Below are 17994 nucleotides of genomic sequence, written 5' to 3' on the forward strand. Positions count from 1 at the left end.
TGGGCCGCAGTCCCGGGTCCCGAGGGCGAGGCGTCGCGGCGCCGGCAGCGTCCGACGCAGCGGCGGCGGCGGCGGCAGCGGCAGAAGCAGCAACAGCAGCAGGAGGACGAGGAGAAGCGGCGGCCCAGTGCGGGACCGGACCCGGCGTTGGGCGAGCGATGCGCGGAGGCTGCCCCACCGCCGCCCCCGGTCGCCACCTCGCCTCCTCGAGTCCACAAAGCTTGGTCGCGGCGGCGGCGGTCGTCCATGGAGCTCGAGAACCTCTTGGCCAACTCGATGCTGCTGAAAGCGCGCCAAGGTGGGTGCACAGCGGCGCCCCGACCCCCGCTGGAGTCCTGATCCCCTTGGGACCTGAACCCTGGTCCCAAGCAGAACCCCGACCCTGCTGCGGACCCCAGATTTTCTGTGGAATCCGGACCCGGGGTCCGCGCAGCCTCACTCTCAGCAATGGTCAGTCGGCGAGTGGTCAGCTTGGGCACGTAAAGCTTAAGCCGCCCCGTCCCCTTTCGGCGCCTCCGGACGCAGGTGAAGGTGGCCTGCGCTCTGCTCTTGTTAGTGTGAGCTTGTTCCCTGTCCTGCACTTCCTCCGGAACCTCGGGTCGCAGTGTGGCTTCAGCACCAGGCGAGCCGTGTTCTGTCCCCGAGGGAGGAAGCCGGACCGGCGAGCGAAGCCAGCAAACAAGAACCGCGCCTTTGTGCTCTTTAAAGGACCAAGAAGAAAATCCTGTAAACTAACCCGGGAGACCCTTCCGTTAGTGTTTTTAGAGTGTTACTTTAACATCGATTCTTGGTTTTGAGGTTTAGTGGTGTCCGAGACTTTACGGTGTGTGGAGTGGGTTTTAGCCCGACTTAGAGATAGATTGAGCACGTTAGTTACAATTCACCCTGATAGCAACGTAGAAGCAGCAGTTGGCGCAGCCCTTCTGCTCAGAGACCCCAGGAGTAGAGTTCTCTGTGGAATACCGAGCGTCCCCTCTCCGGCCCCCCGAGAGATGGGAGAGCGGGCGGCAGGGACCACCCATAGTTCTTCCGCAGCTTCCCTCTTAGGGAGTCTGGGTGGGAGCAGCTGCTTCATGTTTGTGCTGGGAACAGCGTAAGTGCCCACCGAAGGATGTATATTTAAGACAACCTGGAAGAAGTGTTTTATGCTCCATCTCCCAGGGCTTCAGGATTCCTGGGCGCAGATGTCGGCCAAGTGGTGCTCCTGGTGACTTGGATGCTGTTGAGAAGCATCAATAAGTTCATCTTGTGCTTAGAATAGTGTATAACGTTCTGTGAGAGAAATTAACCTGGAACACAGCTATTTCAGATTTGGGGGGTTTGTTTTCTTTTTAAGCTCCCCCCCTTCCCGTTTGTATCCCAAGTGCCTTTCAAGAGGAAAGGTGTTGATTAGGATTGGCTTGATACGGAGGGAATAAAGCATGTTCAAGTATGGCTGCAGAGCCTCATGATTGATAGCTAAGAATAGCTACCGTTAATGAGGGATTGCTTTGTCCAGGCATCGTGCTCAATTCTTTATGGACGTTATCCCAGCTAGTTCCTAGGCCTAATTCTCCTGTTCTGTAAAGCTGGACTTAACAACCATCCTGCTTCATGGTGTTGACGAGGGGACTGCATGGAATAACGTGGTACAGTGCTTGGCGCTTAGAAAGTGCTCAGTAAATAAGCATAGTAGTTGTGGTTGTAGATTTTATTATGTCCAGAGTCATGATGAAAAGCTGGCATTTTAACATTGCAGTTGTGATCATTTAATTGACCTTGAACCTGATTCCTTGTCTCATTCTTAGACTTTCCAAAAGCATAGCTTTTCTCTTCCTGAATTCCCACATGCAGGAGGTCCTTGAATCTTGTTTATCCTTAAGCTTCATTATTTCTGTTATCCATTTCTTTGTCTCTGTCTTCACCCAGTACCCCCTTAGATGGTTCTCGACACCTCGTAAGTTGACTGAGGGCAGTGGTTTCCTAGCTGCTCTCTACTTCCAGAGCTGCTTCTCTTTTATCATCCCCAATGCTGCTAGAACACTTTCTAAAACCCAGATTTGTTCTCTGTTTAAAATTTGGCCCTGGAGCTTCATTCCAGGTCAAGAACAAACGCCTTAGTTCATCATGGCCCACAGGGTCCTGTCTGACCACTGGCCTGCTCTCCTCTCCTTGTCCACAGCAGCTGAGCGTGTCACACCACTTCACGCCTCCAGGCTTTTCTTTTCTGCCTGCAGTCGTCTTCTTCCTTCCTGTTCCAGCTCCAGAGTCTTTTCTGGGGAACGTCCACATTCCTGCAAGAGGCCTGGTCACTCCGTCCCTTGAGCTCCGTCCCTTGAGCCACTGCTGTGCCCAGGAGGAGCTCTTGCTGCACTGGGCATCCCCCGGGGCAGCTTTGGGTCTCCCCTTCTGTGTCACTGGCACCCAGCGCTGTAATGGCACTCAGTCTGTTCTCTGCAAATTCCAAATGCTGGCTGAAGGACAAAAGAGCACATCTTAGGAAGTCTCTCAGTACTGGTGATAACCAGAAATTGAAGTTTCAAAATAAGCTATCTTTTTAGACTAGCAGTCTGGAAATAGGGAGCAAAACCTGAGATTTTATTCAACTTTGGGATGTCAGTTGGCTCCATACTTGTAAATGCCAAGTGCTTTTTATTTTGTTTTGAATGAACGTTTTTATTGTTTTTATTAAATCAGTATTATTTTATTATTCATTTTTTTAAAATTTTATTGAAGTATGGATGATTTAGTGTTGTGTTAATTTCTTATTAAGTCAGGATTAAGTGTTTAATTGTATCTGCAGTGCAGCCGGTAGGTTCCCTCTCCATGTTTACATGTTCATCACTAGCAAAGACAGCAGGGCCAGCCAGCACTAGTTATGAGGTTAGCCAAAGGCCAGGCACGTGTGCGTTTCTTTCAGAATGTAAATCTTTGTCTCTACCGAATTGAAAGAGAGTCCTAGTTCAAAGGACACAGGACAGTGTTACCTTTGCTGCCCCCTTACTGCTGTGCTAACTAGTCTCACTTCCTGGCAGAGACACTGTGCTTGAGCTTTTGCATTGTAAACCTACATCTCTTTTTCTGAGTGTTGTTTTGAAAAACAATGCTCCCACATTCACGTGGGCTAAACATGGTGCAGTCTTGTAGGAGTGCCTCTCATAGAGCCAAGGACAAAATCAGCTCCACCGCTTCTGTTCTATGTGTTTAAAAACACATTTCCAAATAACCAATGATTTTTGAAAATCAGAGAATAGAAGGACTTTTAATAAAGAGCCCTAACCTTCTCCATTCTACTCCTTCTACTATGGACTGAATGTTTGTGTCCCTGCAGAATGCATATGTTGAAGCATAATCCCTAGTGTGATTGTATTAGGAGATGATTAAGTCATGAGGGTGGAGCCCTCGGAATGCTACAAGTCCCTTTTAAACAAGACCCCGGGGAGCTCCCTTGCCCCTCGTGCCACGTGAAGACACAGAAGACACCGTCTGTGAGCCAGGAAGCAGGTCTCACCAGACACCAAAGCTGCCAGTGCCTTGATAAATAAATTTCTGTTGCTTATAAGCCACCCAGTCTGTGGTATTCCATTACAGTGGCCCAAACAAGGACACCTCCCCAGGTGCAGCCACATTGATTCTTTTCTTGGGTTCTATTTTAGTTATCTTCCTGATTACTGTTGCGTTTCTAAAGTATAGTGTTGATCAAATTCAGACTTTTCTGAGCCTCATGAGGAGATAGCTCACTTAAACCAACTCCATCTTCTTTTCCCTTATCAATATAATTATATCACTGTTTTTAATTCTTGTATTGGTTATCTTTATAACTTAAAAAATTAAGCTTAGGGGCTTCCCTGGTGGCGCGGTGGTTGAGAGTCTGCCTGCCAATGCAGGGGACACGGGTTCGGGCTCTGGTCCGGGAGGATCCCACATGCTGCCGAGCAACGAAGTGTAGCCCCCGGCTCGCTGCAGCTATAGAAGGCCAGTGCGCAGCAATGAAGACCCAAAGCAGCCAAAAATAAATGAATAAATAAATAAATAAAATTAAGCTTAGGGCTTCCCTGGTGGAGCAGTGGTTAAGAATCCGCCTGCCAATGCAGGGCACACGGGTTTGAGCCCTGGTCCGGGAAGATCCCACATGCCGCGGAGCAACTAAACCCGTGCGCCACAACTACTGAGCCTGCACTCTAGAGCCCGCGAGCCACAACTACTGAGCTCACGTGCTACAACTACTGAAGCCCGCGCACCTAGAGCCCATGCTACGCAACAAGAGAAGCCACCGCAATGAGAAGCCCATGCACTGCAACGAAGAGTAGCCCCTGGTCACTGCAACTAGAGAAAGCCCGCGCAGCAACAAAGACCCAATGCAGCCCAAACTAACTAACTAAATAAATTTAAAAAATAATAAGCTTAGATTTTTCATTTTTGATTTCTTCTGGTAATGATAATTTTAGCCAAAATGTTTTCCAATAAAAAAGAAAAAGTATGGGAATTCCCTGGTGGTCCAGTGGTTAGGACTCCGCACTTTCACTGCCGAGGGCACGGGTTCGATCCCTGGTCGGGGAACTAAGATCCCACAAGTCATGCGGCATGGCCAAAAAAAAAAAAAAAAAAGGGAAAAAGTATTTTCATTTTTGACAATTGAAACATTGATAAACATTTCTGATTTTTTTCCATTGAGGCATTTTATTTGCATGAATGTGTTTCATCCCTAGAAAAAGAATCCCAGGATTTTCCCTCCTGTGTGTTTTCATCTTGCTTCATGGACCATGTTGCTAGCTGAGGTTGTCAGTCCAAAGGGACCAAACTGACGGGACGGGAGCAGGTTACTCTGCCGTTTTTCTAGATCTTTGAGTTGCACATCAAATCTGGGCTGATCACTCCACACTTGTTTAGCCTGCCTGAGAGCTTCACGACAATTTTCCCAGCTCTGTGATCATGGGATCACAGGTGATCAGATTCTCCAGTGGAGCCATGCTTCATCATCACAGTTGGAAAGTGGACAGTGAGTTTGGAGGACAGCCTAGTAAGAACCTGGCTTTGGCGTCTATTTTCGGCATTGTTGATGCTCTTGAGAGCATCGGCCGGGGCATTCGTGCCCACTGTTATGGTGGCGCGGAAAGATGGCGGAGAGAGCATTTCTAATTTTTTTTTGAAGTATAATTGACTTACAGTATTATATTAATTTTAGGTGTACAACATAGTGCTTTGGTATTTCTGTACATTACAAAATGATCACCATGATAGACCTAGTTACCATTTGTCACCATACAAGGATATTAAAATATTCTTGGCTATATTCCTTATGCTGTACATTACATCCCTGTAATTTATTTACTTTATACCTGGAAATGTGTACCTCTTAATCTCCCCCACCTATTTCACTCATCCCCCCAGCACCCCCTCCGCCCTGGCAACCACCAGTTTGTTCTCGGTGTCTATGAATCTGTTTCTGTTTTGAGAAACGTTCCTAATTTAATGTGAATGTGGTTTCTTTAATTGTGTAAGAGTTCAAAGTGTAGAAGATAGTATAACAAGCACCCCAGTGCCCACTGCCAACAGACCTTAACATTTTGCTGCATTTCATTTCTTTAAGAAAAAAACATGCAGATATACTGGAGACACTTTGTGTATCTTTCCAAGGTCCCAGGCCCTTCCCGCATTCCCCGGAGATAACCAAGGTCTCTCTGCACTTTGGCTGTTTAGGTTTGTTAGGTAACAATATGGAGTGTATTGTTTTACGTGATTTAAACCTCAGGTCGGTGCTGTTGCTCTGTGTGTGTGTGTGGTTTTGTTATCCTTGTTGATGTATAAGTCCCCTTCCTCCTCTTTTCCCTCCCTCATCTTCCTTCCTTTCCACTCTTGCTAGCACGTGGAGTTATCAGACTCTCAAACTTTTGTTCCTGAAGGGCATGAAATGTTATCTTACATGTATATTAGTCTGCTTGGGCTGCCATGACAAAATACCGCAGACTGGGTGGCTTAAATGACAGAAATTTATTTTCCCACAACTCTGGAGGCCAGGAGTCCAAGACCAAGGTGCCAGCATGGTTGAGTTCTGGTGAGGGCTCTCTTCCTGTGTGCTCACATGGCCTTTCCTGTGTGTTGGCTGAGAGAGGGGGAGATCTGGTAACTTACTCTTACAGGGACACCTATGGGATTAGGATCCTAACCCTCTGGCCTCATTTAACCTTAATTACTACCCTAAAGGCCCCATCTCCAAATACAATCACATTGGAGATCAGCATTTCAACATGTGAATGGGAGGGGGCGGATACAGGTCAGTCCATGTAACACTGTTTCAATTTGTGTTTTCCTAATTACCAGGGGGATTGAACATCTTTTCACATTGACTGGTGATTCAGCTTTCCTCTTTGTGAATTGTTTCTTCGCATCTTCTGCCCAGTGAGGGGAGAGTGTCTCATTGATTTGTAGCAGCTCTTTATATAATCTGGATACTAAATATGCTTGCACAAGTCTCCCATTTTCTGACTTGCCGTATTAGTTTTCCTGTTGCTGCTGTAACAAATTACCACAAAACTTTATTATCTAACAGGTCAGAAGTCTGAAAAGGGTCTCACTAGGTTAAAGTCAAGGTGTCAGCAGGGTTGCGTTCCTTTCTGGAAATGCTGGGGGAGAATCCATCCATTTTCTTGCCTCTTCCAGCTTCTAGAGGCTGCTTGCGTTCCTTGACAATATATCAGGTGTTAGCAAAGATGCCGAGTAGCGGCAACTAGAGCTCACACACGTTGCTTGTTGGAGTGTAAAATGGTCGGACCAGTACAGGAAAATAGCACTTTCTAATAAAGTTACACACACACCTATGCTATGGCCCAGTGATTCCCCTTCAGGATATACCCAGGTGAAATTCATACAGACGTCTACAAAAAGTCTGGTTTGTACCAGCTTTATTCCTAATAGTCTCAAACTGGAAACAGCCCAAGTGTTCTCAGTAAGAGAATGGATCAACACATAATGAAACAGTATAATACTACACTGCAATAGGAAAGCGTTGGCTACTGACACATGCAACAGCCTGGGCAAATCTGAAGAGCCTTATGTTGAGGGGAAAATCAGAAGAAACTATTCAGTACAATCCTCAGTGATTTCATGAGCATGAAGTGAAATTAACCCGCGGCCATCTGAATGGGAGTCATGATTGCTTCCAGGAAGGGGGGTGTGACACAAAGGAGGCAGGAGGGAGCTTTGGGGAACAGCGAGGATGTTCTATTTATTGATCCAGGTGGTAACTGTGTGCATACATACATTTGTAAAAGTTCATCAAGAAATAGCCTTAAGATTAGTGCATATCATTGTGCAGATTATATCTGGTAAAAGTTTTGTTTTTAAAGGAAAAAAAAATTCATTAGATAGTGACTCTCTGTACCTTAAAGGATTGGTGAAACTTGCTTGTGAAATGCCTAGGTTTGGTGCCTTTTCGTCTCTGGAAGAAGGGATGGGAACGGTTCTTTTTATTATCTGTCTAGTTTCTTTAATAGTTATCGTGATATTCAAGATTCCTGTTTCTTCTTGAGCTATGTTTGGTAATGTGTGGTTGCTGAGAAAAATATTTTCCTCTAAGTGTTCAAATTTATTTGGCATAAACGTTATTTGTAACGTTTTCTTACTATTTTACAATTACAATTGTGATCTTTTTCATTTGGAGTATTATTTGTGTGTGCCTGTCATTTTTATTAGACTTGCAAAAGATGTTTCTATTTTATTAGTCTTTTCAATGAACCAGCTTTTGGTTTCATATGCTATTGTATGCTTGCCTTCTGTTTTATTAATTTCTGCTTACATTATTATTCTATTTTGATTGGCTTCTGCCTTCTTGAGTTGAATGCTTAATCCATATCTCTTTTTCTTTTTTTCCATTCCTTCATCAAGAATTTATTGGCCATTTATTTTGTGCTAGGAACTGTGGGAGGTACTGGAGTGAACCATGAACTCGGCAGAAAATTTGCCTTTGATGAGGTGACAGGCAAGTGGAGGAAACAAGTATCTTATGACTAAATGCAATGTGATTAACTAAATTTCAATGATCTCTGAAAGAAAAAAAAAGAACTGAGACCAGAAACTAATAAGCTTCTGCATCAGGTCACCCATGCCTAGACATATTTGTCAGTCTCTTACTTAGTAGAACTTTGTGAGTAGTGTACTGTTCTTACTGATAACTGTTAGATGAACTAAGACTTAATACAGTTTACTTTCTGGTTAAATTAAACACAGTTCTATAGACTAGGCAGCAATCATAGACGTACATATATTTCCAGCTCCTGTTCAGATCTAGTTGCTATTTCTCTTCTGCCTGGACTGACCCCTCACTGGAGACGGTCATCATTCTTGTTTCATGTTGGCTCTTTTCCTGGGTTCCAGGCTTTGTCCTCCGCCTCTGCTTGTGTCATCATCACCTGCATCGTCAGGGCTTTTTCCCCTTTCCAGTACCCTCTGCACAATTTCCACTGCCCACCACTGGTCACTAGGGAATGGTCCTCTTTCCAGGCGAGGGACCCTGCAGCCCTCGGACTTCCCTGAATCTCAGCACCCTGGGTCTTCTGTGTTCTGTCTGCACTTGACGAGCTGGGGAGTGGCTTTTAAATGCTCTCCTTTGACAGAATAACAACAGAGATTGAGTGCTAAAGTGTTAAAGTGCTAAAGTTTCCAGACCTGCAGCTGTTCAGGTCATTTTACTGTTTGACCTCTTCAGACCAACAGCCATGTCAGCTATGTTAACATTCACCTTAACCTTATGGTTGAAGTAACCCTTAAGATTTCTCACCAGTACAGTAATGTGGTTTCACAGCTTGTGGAAATTCTGTTTCCCTTCCATTTCTCACTGTATATATTATATTGTGAACATTCACTTTTAGCCCAATTGACATTTTTAAGTGTTTTTACTTTTGTGCATAAAACATCAAATCAGGGACTTCCCTGGTGGTCCAGTGGGTAAGACTCTGTGCTCCCAATGCAGGGGGCCCAGGTTCGATCCCTGGTTGGGGAACTAGATCCTGCATGCATGCCACAGCTAAGAGTTGCATGCCGCAACTAAGAAGCCTGACTGCTGCAACTAAAGAGTCTGCATGCCGCAACTAAAGATCACGCATGCTGCAACTAAGACCCTGTGCGGCCTAAATAAATAAAATAAATAAATAAATAAATATTTTAAAAAACAAACAAAAAAACCCCATCAAATCATATTCTGTTATCCAGAGAATAGGGATCCATGTTTCAAATGAAACACATCTGAATGTATTCAACTAACTCATTCAAAACAAAACAAAAATTCTCATTGTCATACTAGTTAGTCAGAATCTGAATCAGCACTTCTCCATTCAGATTGGCCACACATCCAGAGCTCAACGGCCACATGTAGTGCTTATGCTGGACAGCACAATTCTAGAAAACCGATTTGTTCATGTTGACGAGCTTATCAGATGAGGAGAAACACAGGTCATTAAATAAATTGTTTCCTTCACAAACTAGAAAATATTTTTCTAGAGGCAATAAAAATGCCGAAGAAGTAAAGTCTTTCCTCCAAACGAGTAAGTATTAATTTCTAAGCTAAATTATTTTATGTCAATATAAATTACAATTAGCAATCTAATAAATTCTAGTACCCTAGATTTTTAGAAAAATTCTCTAACACCCACTGTTTGTCTGAGTGTGGGAAGTGTAAAGATTATCCCTGTTCTTTGGCGCTCACAGTCTGGTGAAGGAGTAGACCTGACAATGAATAGTTGACATGCAGGACAACGTGATAAGGAGGACAATGGCCAGGGCTGCTTCAACAAGTGAAGGGAACACGGAAGAAGACTTCACATGAGAGGAGACACTGGAGCTGCGTCTTAGAGGATAAACAGGAGTTTTCTGGATGAACAGAAGAGGAAAGAGCACTGTGGCCAGAAGAAAAGTATGCTTACAAAGCACAAAGGGTGGAGGATGCTGGCAGCGCTCAGGGGACTGTGGACGTTTGCATAAGTGGTACAGAAGGAGAATACAGGGAGAGGAGAGGCGAGACAGAGACAAGTAGGGGTGCTTCATCATCAGGTTCATGCTTGATAAGGTCACTTTGACTGTAGTTTGAGAAATGAAATGAAGAGGACCAGACTGAAGGCAAGGAAACCAGGGCTGAGGCTCTTGCCCGGTTCAGCTTAGAGTTGCTGAGAGTATGGACAAAAGGAACGACGGGATGAGGAGGGGAGGGAACAGATGCAAGAAGATTTTGGAGGCAGAATCAACAGGACCTGGTGACAGATGGGATGTGGTGTGAGTGAGAAAGCAGGACCCAGGAAGCCTCCTGGGTCTCTGGTTATAACAGATCTCCCCCCCACAAAATTCCCGTTCCCTGGCTGTGATGCCATCTTCTAACCTTCAACCCAAATTTCATTTCCAAAGCAGATCCACCCATAAACAGAAATAATTTCTAACTTACAGGATATCAGATCCTAAACTTACAAGTGACTGACACACAGAACAGCAGAGATGGGAACAAATCAGTCAAATTAAAATATTTAAATCATAAAAGGTTTCAGGCCATTAACCATCAAAAGCTATTTGGGTTGATCAAAAAGTTCATTCGTGTTTTTCCATTAGATGGCTCTAGTAGTGCTTAGTTGTCTTTAACTTCATTCAAAACAATTTTGTGGGCTTCCCTGGTGGCACAGTGGTTGAGAGTCCGCCTGCCGATGCAGGGAACACGGGTTCGTGCCCTGGTCCGGGAAGATCCCACACGCTGCGGAGCAGCTGGGCCTGTGAGCCATGGCCACTGAGCCTGCGCGTCTGGAGCCTGTGCTCCGCAATGGGAGAGGCCACAACAGTGAGAGGCCCACGTACTGCAAAAAAAACCCCAAAAAACAAAAAAACCAATTTTGTTAGATTGTATTGTGACAGTTATCATATCAGCGTGCATTAAAAAAAACTTACCAAAATTGGTGAATTTTTGTGTAACCATTTTAATATTGAAGATGGAAGAAAAAAAGCAATATTTTCAGCATATTATGCTTTATTATTTCAAGAAAGGTAAAAATGCAACTGAAAGGCAGAAAAAGATTTGTGCAGTGTATGGAGAAGGTGCTGTGACTGATCAAACGTGTTAAAAGTGGTCTGTGAAGTTTCGTGCTGGAGATTTCTCGCTGGACGATGGTCCATGGTTGGGTAGACCAGTTGAAGTTGTTAGCGATCAAATCGAGACATTAATTGAGAACAATCAACATTATACCATGTGGGTGATAGCCGACATACTCGAAATATCCAAATCAAGCGTTGAAAATCATTTGCACCAGCTTGGTTATGTTCATCGCTTTGATGTTTGGGTTCCATGTAAGTTAAATGAAAAAAAACCTTCTTGACCGTATTTCTGCATGCGATTCTTTACTGAAACGTAATGAAAACGTTTCATTTTTAAAACATTGTGATGGGTGATGAAAAGTGGTCACCGTACAGTAATGTGGAATGGAAGAGATTGTGGGGCGATGGAAATGAACCACCACCAACCACACCAAAGGCGGGTCTTCATCCAAAGAGGTTGATGTTGTGTATATGGTGGAATTAGAAGGGAGTCCTCTATTATGAGGTCCTTCTGGAAAACCAAACTCTTAATTCCAACAAGTACTGCTCCCAGTTAGACCAGCTGAAAGCAGCACTCGATGAAAAGCGTCCAGAATTAGTCAACAGAGAACGCATAATCTTCCATCAGGATAACGCACGACCACATGTTTCTTTCATCACCAGGCAAAAACTGTTACAGCTTGGCTGGGAAGTTCTGATTCATCCGCCTTATTCACCAGACATTGTACCTTCAGATTTCTGTTTATTTTGGTCTTTACAAAGTTCTCATAATGGAAAAAATTTCAATTACCTGGAAGACTGTAAAAGGCACCTGGATCAGTTCTTTGCTCAAAAAGATAAAAAGTTTTGGAAAGATGGACTTACGAAGTTGCCTGAAAATTGGCAGAAGGTAGTGGAACAAAATGATGAATACATTGTTCAATAAAGTTCTTGGTGAAAATGAAAAATGTGTCTTTTATTTTTACACAAAAACTGAAGGAACTTTTTGGCAAACCCAATATAAAGTGTCAGACATAAAATTTCAGGTTAAGTAAGTGAAGCCATGATGAAAGGGTGTAATATTCTTGGGGAACTTTGTATGCAAAGCAAACACCAACAAGTCATTTAATAATTGCTGAGTCTCCATATGCCTGCCAGACTGACCCAGGCCCATGACAGGACTTAATGAAGGCGTCCGCTCCCCATGAGTTTACTTTGCCCTCACACTCTGAGTTGGAGCCTAGTGCCTCATAAATATTTAACTTAAACTGCAAAGCAGAAAGATCAACCTGGGACATTAATACCAGGAAGTTAATCTGAAAATCATATGGTGATAGCCTCCATTTTAATTAATGTTCTATTACTCATACCGCAATTGATTTTTTAAAATGGTTTCATGTTAGGTATCTTATAATTACCCTAAAACCAATACAGCCTATATTCACATTAGTGTGCCATTTCCACTAATCCTTTTTATTTTAATGTATTTTATTTATTTCTTTTTGGCTGCGTTGGGTCTCCGTTGCTGCGTGTGGGCTTTCTCTAGCTGCTGTGAGCGGGGGCTACTCTTCGTTGTGGTGCACGGGCTTCTCGTTGAGGTGGCTTCTCTTGTTGTAGAGCACGGGTTCTAGGTGCACGGGCTTCAGTAGTTGCAGCACACAGGCTCAGGAGTTGTGGTGCACAGGCTTAGTTGTTCCACGGCATGTGGGATCTTCCCGGACCAGGGCTCGAACCCATGTCTCCTGCATTGGCAGGCAGATTCTTAACCACTGTGCCACCAGGGAAGTCCCTCTGCTAATTTCTGACAAGGGAAAATACACATATTTGGCTTTTCTCTGGCATAAAGCATTGATTATTTGGCTGTAGTCATCAGGACTTAAGATGCTGAGGAGTCTTGGGCTTCCCTGGTGGCAAGGGGGAAACAGAGACTCCACTCTTGGAGGGCACACACAAAGTAGTGTGCACATTGGGACCCAGGGGAAGGAGCAGTGACCCCATAGGAGACTGAACCAGACCTACCTGCTAGTGTTGGAGGGTCTCCTGCAGAGGCGGGGGATGGCTGTGTCTCACTGTGAGGACAAGGACACTGGCAGCAGAAGTTCTGGGAAGTACTCCTTGGCGTGAGCCCTCCCAGAGTCCACCATTTTAGCCCCACCAAAGAGCCCCAGTAGGCTCCAGTGTTGCATCACCTCAGGCCAAACAACCAACAGGGAGGGAACCCAACCCCACCCATCAGCAGACAAGCGGATTAAACTTTTACTGAGCTCTGCCCACCACAGCAATGCCCAGCTCTACCCACCACCAGTCCCTCCCATCAGGAAATTTGCACAAGCCTCTTAGATAGCCTCATCCACCAGAGGGCACACAGCAGAAGCAAGAAGAACTACAATCCTGCAGCCTGTGGAACAAAAATCACACTCACAGAAAGACAAGATGAAAAGGCAGAGGGCTATGTACCACATGAAGGAACAAGATAAAACCCCAGGAAAACAACTAAATGAAGTGGAGATAGGCAACCTTCCAGAAAAAGAATTCAGAATAATGACAGTGAAGATGATCCAGGACCTCGGAAAAACAATGGAGGCAAGATCGAGAAGATGCAAGAAATGTTTAACAAAGACCTAGAAGAATTAAAGAACAAACAAACAGATGAACAACACAATAACTGAAATGAAAAATACACTAGAAGGAATCAATAGCAGAATAACTAAGGCAGAAGAATGGATAAGTGACCGGGAAGACTGAATGGTGGAATTCACTGCTGCAGAACAGAATAAAGAAAAAAGAATGAAATGAAGACAGCCTAAGAGACCTCTGGGACAACATTAAACGCAACAACATTCGCATTATAGGGGTTCCAGAAGGAGAAGAGAGAGAGAGAACGACCCGAGAATATATTTGAAGAGACTGTAGTCGAAAACTTCCCTAACATGGGAAAGGAAATAGCCACCCAAGTCCAGGAAGTGCAGCGAGTCTCATACAGGATAAACCCAAGGAGAAACACGGAAACACATAGTAATCAAATTGGCAAAAATTAAAGACAAAGAAAAAGTATTGAAAGCAGCAAGGGAAAAACGACAAATAACATACAAGGGAACTCCCATAAGGTTAACAGCCGATTTCTCAGCAGAAACTCCACAGCAAGAAGGGAGGGGCATGATATACTTAAAGTGAGGAAGGGGAAGAACCTACAACCAAGATTACTCTACCCGGCAAGGATCTCATTCAGTTTTGATGGAGAAATCAAAAGCTTTACAGACAAGCAAAAGCTAAGAGAATTCAGCACCACCAAACCAGCTCTACAACAAATGCTAAAGGAACTTCTCTAAGTGGGAAACACAAGAGAAGAAAAGGACCTACAAAAATAAACCCAAAACAATTAAGAAAATGGTAATAGGAACATACATATCAATAATTACCTTAAACGTGAATGGATTAAATGCTCCAACCAAAAGACACAGGCTTGCTGAATGGATATAAAAACAAGACCCATATATATGCTGTATACAAGAGACCCATTTCAGACCTAGGGACACATTCAGACTGAAAGTGAGGGGATGGAAAAAGATATTCCAGGCAAATGGAAATCAAGAGAAAGCCGGAGTAGCAATACTCATATCAGATAAAATAGACTTTAAAGTAAAGAATGTTACAAGAGACAAGGAAGGACACTACATAATGATCAAGGGATCAATCCAAGAAGAAGATATAACAATTATAAATATAAATATATATTCACCCAACATAGGAGCACCTCAATACATAAGGCATCTGCTAACAGCTATAAAAGAGGAAATCGACAGTAACACAATAATAGTGGGGACTTTAACACCTCACTTACACCCATGGACAGATCATCCAAACAGAAAATTGATAAGGAAACACAAGCTTTAAATGACATAATAGACCAGATAGATTTAATTCATATTTATAGGACATTCCATCCCAAAACAGCAGATTACACTTTCTTCTCAAGTGCGCACGGAACGTTCTCCAGGATAGATCACATCCTGGGTCACAGTAAATTTAAGGAAATTGAAATCATATCAAGCGTCTTTTCTGACCACAACGCCATGAGATTAGAAATCAATTACAGGGAAAAAATGTAAAAAGCACAAACACATGAAGGCTAAACAGTACGTTACTAAATAGCCAAGAGATCACTGAAGAAATCAAAAAATACCTAGAGACAAATGACAATGAAAACACGATGATCCAAAACCTATGGGATGCAGCAAAAGCAGTTCTAAGAGGGAAGTTTATAGCAATACAAGCCTACCTCAAGAAACAAGAAAAATCTCAAATAAACAACCTAACCTTACACCTGAAGCAATTAGAGAAAGAAGAACAAACAAATCATAAAGATCAGAGCAGAAATAAATGAAATAGAAACAAAGAAAACAATAGCAAAGTTCAACAAAACTAAAAGCTGGTTCTTTGAGAAGATAAACAAAATTGATAAACCATTAGCCAGACTCTTCAAGAAAAAGAGGGAGAGGACTCAAATCAATAAAATTAGAAATGAAAAAGGAGAAGTTACAACAGACACCGCAGAAATACAAAGCATCCTAAGAGACTCCTACAAACAACTCTATGCCAATACAATGGACAACCTGGAAGAAATGAACAAATTTTTAGAAATGTATAACCTTCCAAGACTGAACCAGGAAGAAATAGAAAATATGAACAGACCAGTCACAAGTAATGAAATTGAAACTGTGATGAAAAATCTTCCAACAAACAAAAGTCCAGGACCAGATGGCTTCACAGGTGAATTATATCAAACATTTAGAGAAGAGCTAATACCCGTCCTCTCAAACTCTTCCAAAAAATTGCAGAGGAAGGAACACTCCCAAACTCATTCTATGAGACCACCATCATGCTGATACCAAAACCAGACAAAGATACTACAAAAAAAGAAAATTACAGACCAATATCACTGATGAATATAGATGCAAAAATCCTCAACAAAATACTAGCAAACAGAATCCAACAACACATTAAAAGGATCATACACCATGATCAAGCGGGATTTATTCCAGGGATGAAAGGATTCTTCAATATATGCAAACCAATCAATATGATACACCATATTAACAAATTGAAGAATAAAAACCATATGATCATCTCAATAGAGGCAGGAAATGCTTTTGACAAATTTCAACACCCATTTATGATAAAAACTCTCTAGAAAGTGGGCATAGAGGGAACTTACCTCAACATAATAAAGGCCATATGTCAGAAACCCACAGCAAACATCACTCTCAATGGTGAAACACTGAAAGCATTTCCTCTAAGCTCAGGAACAAGACAAGGATGTCCACTCTCACCACTATTATTCAACATAGTTTTGGAAGTCCTAGCCACGGCAATCAGAGGAGAAAAAGAAATGAAAGGAATACAAATGGGAAAAGAAGAAAATCTGTCACTGTTTGCAGATGACATGATACTCTACACAGAGAATCCTAAAGATGCCACCAGAAAACTACTAGAGCTAATCAATGAATGTGGTAAAGTTGCAGGATACAAAATTAATGCACAGAAATCTCTTGCATTCCTATACACTAATGATGAAAAATCTGAAAGAGAAAGTGTTTCCTTAAACACTCCCATTTACCATTGCAACAAAAAGAATAAAATACCTAGGAATAAACCTACCTAGGGAGACAAAAGACCTGTATGCAGAAAACTATAAGACACTGATGAAAGAAATTAAAGATGATACCAACAGATGGAGAGATATACCATGTTCTTGGATTGGAAGAATCAATATTGTGAAAATGACTATACTACCCAAAGCAATCTACAGATTCAATGCAATCCCTATCAAATTACCAATGGCATTTTTTACAGAACTAGAACAAAAAATCTTAAAATTTGTATGGAGACACAAAAGACCCCTAATAGCCAAAGCAATCTTGAGGGAAGAAAACGGAGCTGGAGGAATCAGACTCCCTGACTTCAGACTATGCTACAAAGCTACAGTAATCAAGACAATATGGTATTGGCACAAAAACAGAAATATAGCTCAATGGAACAGGATAGAAAGCCCAGATGTAAACCCATGCACCTATGGTCAACTAATCCTTGACAAAGGAGGCAAGGATATACAATGGAGAAAAGACCGTCTCTTCAGTAGGTGGTGCTGGGAAAACTGGACAGCTACGTGTAAAAGAATGAAATTAGAACACTCCCTAACACCATACACAAAAAGGATTAGAGACCTAAATGTAAGACCGGACACTAAAACTCTTAGAGGAAGACATAGGAAGAACACTCTTTGACATAAATCACAGCAAGATCTTTTTTGACCCACCTCCTAGAGTAATGGAAATAAAAACAAAAATAAACAAATGGGACGTAATGAAACTTCAAAGCTTTTGCACAGCAAAGGAAACCATAAACAAGATGAAAAGACAACCCTCAGAATGGGAGAAAATATTTGCAAACAAATCAACGGACTAAGGATTAATCTCCAAAATATATAAACAGCTCATGCAGCTCAATATTAAAAAAACAAACAACCCAATCCAAAAACGGGCAGAAGATCTAAATAGACATTTCTCCAAAGAAGACATACAGATGGCCAAGAAGCACATGAAAAGCTGCTCAACATCACTAATTATTAGAAAAATGCAAATCAAAACTACCATGAGGTATCGCCTCACACCAGTCAGAATGGGCATCATCAGAAAATGTGCAAACAACAAATGCTGAAGAGGGTGTGGAGAAAAGGGAACCCTCCTGCACTGTTGGTGGGAATGTAAACTGGTACAGCCACTATGGAGAACAGTATGGAGGTTCCTTAAAAAACTACAAATAGAACTACCATATGACCCAGCAATCCCACTACTGGGCATATACCCAGAGAATTATGGTATATACCATAATTCAAAAAGACACACGCACCCCTATGTTCACTGCAGTGCTATTTACAATAGCCAGGTCATGGAAGCAACCTAAATGCCCGTC

At 42.7% G+C, this 17994-nt stretch overlaps 1 protein-coding gene and 1 pseudogene across 5 annotated transcripts in view; one reads left to right on the top strand and one right to left on the bottom strand.

Annotated features, from left to right (window-relative positions):
• Positions 1-166: 166 nt before the first annotated feature.
• Positions 167-17994, top strand: part of HTT (huntingtin) — a 198393-nt gene continuing 180565 nt past the window's right edge. For 3 of the 4 annotated variants that reach the window (XM_079919304.1, XM_079919306.1, XM_079919307.1), the window contains exon 1: positions 175-302. The gene's annotated coding sequence lies outside the window, so the exon portion shown is untranslated. Of the gene's footprint in view, positions 303-17994 lie in introns of all 4 variants that reach the window. The other variant, XM_079919305.1, reaches the window with a different exon arrangement.
• LOC307186085 (small ribosomal subunit protein uS8-like) lies at positions 4685-5112 on the bottom strand (annotated as a pseudogene). Its single transcript has one exon. The product of its transcript is annotated as a small ribosomal subunit protein uS8-like (transcript).

This window comes from Stenella coeruleoalba (genome assembly GCF_951394435.1).
Source record: "Stenella coeruleoalba genome assembly, chromosome: 4".
Lineage (NCBI taxonomy): Eukaryota > Metazoa > Chordata > Mammalia > Artiodactyla > Delphinidae > Stenella > Stenella coeruleoalba.